Source organism: Henckelia pumila, chromosome 4, assembly GCF_033568475.1.
Source record: "Henckelia pumila isolate YLH828 chromosome 4, ASM3356847v2, whole genome shotgun sequence".
In the NCBI taxonomy this organism is placed as follows: Eukaryota; Viridiplantae; Streptophyta; class Magnoliopsida; order Lamiales; family Gesneriaceae; genus Henckelia; species Henckelia pumila.
In genome coordinates, this window is record NC_133123.1 from 44444905 (window position 1) to 44448248 (window position 3344).

Below are 3344 nucleotides of genomic sequence, written 5' to 3' on the forward strand. Positions count from 1 at the left end.
AGAAATTATGTGCCTAAGTCTAAGCAAGTTTGCTCGTGCAATGAAGAAGAAGAGGCGCAGCTGTGGAACCATCAAGAGCATCTGCGTGATCGTGTCTATATGGAAAAATACAAAATTTTGGAAAGTTTGGAGTCTAGAGTTTAGGGATTGATTGTGAGATTTTGTGGACACAAATATAAGGAGATTTTGAAGCACATAATCGGGGAAGCAATCACACACTTTAGAATTCACAACACACGCACAAGAGAGAATTGAGAGAAAGCTGCTGCACAACGTGGGGAAGAAAAAGTCTAGAACAGGGAAGAGAAAGCTTCGAAGACGAAGGACGCGGAAGCTACTTTGGAATTGTTTCTTGTTCCATTTTATTCTTAAATTTCTGAATTGATGTCTAGATTGAAGAACATGATTTATTTTTGAAAGAATTTAATTATGAACTAAATTTTTTAGTCTAGAGGGACGATGTAGCCCGGTGTAGACTCTTCTACGAGTTTTATTTTTTTTTCTTGAATTCTACAAGATTAATTGTTTTTTCTAGTTTTGATTGTCTTTTCAATTAATTGATCACTAATTGATTTGCCATATTTATTTGAAATCATTGCTCGAGAGAGGATATTTTGAATAGGACATTAGAAATTACACTATTCATTGTTTATATTGCTCGGGAGAGTATATAAAGTTAACGGAGCTTTAGGAAGAACATCGTTTTACGCATATCACCAAGACTAGGTTTTTAATAGGGATATGGAAATCGAATCTTAATTGATATAAATTATTTGATGCTCGGAAGAGGGAAATAATATAATTAAGTATTCTTAGCTATTAATTGAATAGAACTCATGAAAATAATTTAATAAGAAGTAGTAGTTGTCGAAACCAGGTGAAATAAAGTCCTCTAGACATTATTATCTCATTGATATTTCATTGAAACTATGTGCATGCTTTGCTGAAAATTATTATTAATTTAGTTTTTAAAACCAAAAATTCTGTTATTTAATTTTTTAGATAAATTTTAGACTATTCTAATTACAAGTACTCAATATTTTTCAATATTACTCCTCGTGAGAACGATACTCTACTCACTAATTAAAACTTGACATCGTGGACTTGCGGGCACAAAAATACGCAACAAGTTTTTGGCGTCGTTGCCGAGAAGTAAATTATTGATTTGATTTTAGTCTTGTTACCAATTAGTTTAGATTTTAATTTAGATTTTTTATTATTTTTATTTTTAGTTACTGATTAAATTTTAATTCTTCTTGAGTGCAGTGTATGCGAAGATCTCAAAGAAATAATTCTCTACTGTTTGATCCGGAGATCGAACACACTGCAAGAGCTTTGAGAAGACTGAGAAGATAAGACGAACTACATCGAATGGCCGAAGATAACTTAAAGCAACCTCCCTTGGTGCCAATCAAATATCACTTCCGGCCGACGGTTCAGGCTCACTACTCTGAAATCGCTCGAGGAACTATAAATGCAAACAACTTTGAGCTGAAGCCGACATTGATCAATATGGTTCAAAAGAACCAATTTAATGGGATTGCTACTTCTGATCTCCACTTAAATCTTAGAACTTTCTTAGAAATTACTGACACGGTAAAAATGAATGGTGCTTCTGAAGATAGTATTTGCTTACGTTTATTTCCATTTTCTCTCATGGACCATGCTAGTAGTTGGTTGCATTCACTGCCTCTAGGAAGCATTAATACATGGGAGGATATGGCTGTCAAATTTTTAGCGAAGTACTTTCCACCTGCCAAGTCCACTTAGCTTAAGATTGAGATCAGTACTTTCAGGAAGCATGATTCAGAGCAGTTGTATAAAGCATGGGAGAGATACAATGACTTGCTGAGGCATTGTCCTAATCATAATTTTGCGGATTGGAAAGAAATTGAGTTATTTTATAATGAGTTGAATACGCCTACCCGGATTTCAGTGGACTCTTCTGCTAGAGGTACATTCTTTTCTAAGGACCCTATTCAGGCTCATGAGATGCTAGAACAGATGACTATTAATAGTTTTCAATGGCTGTCTGAACGAATGGGAGTCAAGAAGTCTGTTGGAGTATATGCAGTTGATCCTATCACATCTATCTCTGCTCAACTGTCTGCTTTAACTACAAAAGTGGCCGAATTTAATAAGATGAGTGTAGCAGATCGATCAGGTATGTCGGTTGTCATCGAAGAATCTCATCCACCCGAGAAAGCTCAGTACATCAATCCCAAAGGCTATGGAGGTTATCGAGTTAACCCTGTTCCAAATACTTATCACCCTAGCTTACGTAACCATGAAAATTTTTCTTATGCCAACAATAAAAATGTGTTGAATCCTCGTCCGGGATTCAATACAAACAAGGGTGAGGGGAATCCGTCATTAGAAGATGTGGTATCTAATATTTTTGCTGAATCTGGCAAGCGGATGTCGAGAACTGAGACTCTACTTGACAACATGAAGACACACATGTGTATTTTGGGTGCCATGTTGAAATCCATGGAAACTCGGATTGGGTAATTAGCGAATGCTTTGAAGGATCAGAATAGAGGCCAATTTCCTAGTAATACAGAGGTGAACCCGAAAGAGCAATGCAAGGCTGTAGAATTGAGGAGCGGAAAGAAAATAGGGGCTGAAGGAAGAGAAGAAAAAAGTGAAAAATATAAGGAATCATAAGACTCGGTGGTTGAAGAGATAATTGTTGAGGAGAAAAATAATGAACTTGAATTGAAACTGATGTACAAGCCACAGCTTCCGTACCCCCAAAGATTTAAGAAGAAGGCATTGGATGAGCAGTTTTCCAAGTTTCTAGACATCTTCAAGAAGATACATATCAACATTCCTTTCGCAGATGCTTTGAAACAAATGCCAAATTACGCCAAGTTTATAAAGGATGTGATGTCCAAGAAGATAAGGCTACAAGAAAATAATGTGGTAAATTTAACTGAAGAGTGCAACACTATTCTACAGAAGAAATTTCCACAAAAGCTTAAGGATCCAGAGAGTTTTAATATCATTGGTTGTGCTCATGTAAATAGAGCTTTATGTGATTTAGGAGCAAGTATAAATTTAATTTCTTTTTCTATTTACAGGGCTTTGGAGCTTGGTGAAGTAAAAGCGACCACCATCACATTGCAGCTGGATGATAGGAGTATCACATATCCACGGGGAATTGTAGAAGATGTTTTGGTGAAGGTAGATAATTTTATATTTCTAGCGGATTTTGTTATATTAGATATGGATGAGGATGAGGAAGCTCCTTAGATTTTTGGGAGGCCCTTTTTGGCTACTGCAAGAGCAATAATTGAGGTCCACAAGGGAGAGCTCACTCTTCGAGTTTGTGGCGAAGCTGT

At 36.2% G+C, this 3344-nt stretch overlaps 1 non-coding gene across 1 annotated transcript; it reads right to left on the minus strand.

Moving 5' to 3' along the window:
• Nucleotides 1-1768: 1768 nt before the first annotated feature.
• On the minus strand, nucleotides 1769-1874 carry LOC140870198 (small nucleolar RNA R71). Its single transcript, XR_012147171.1, has one exon. It is a non-coding gene; the product is annotated as a small nucleolar RNA R71 (small nucleolar RNA).
• Between the last annotated feature and the right edge of the window lie 1470 nt (nucleotides 1875-3344).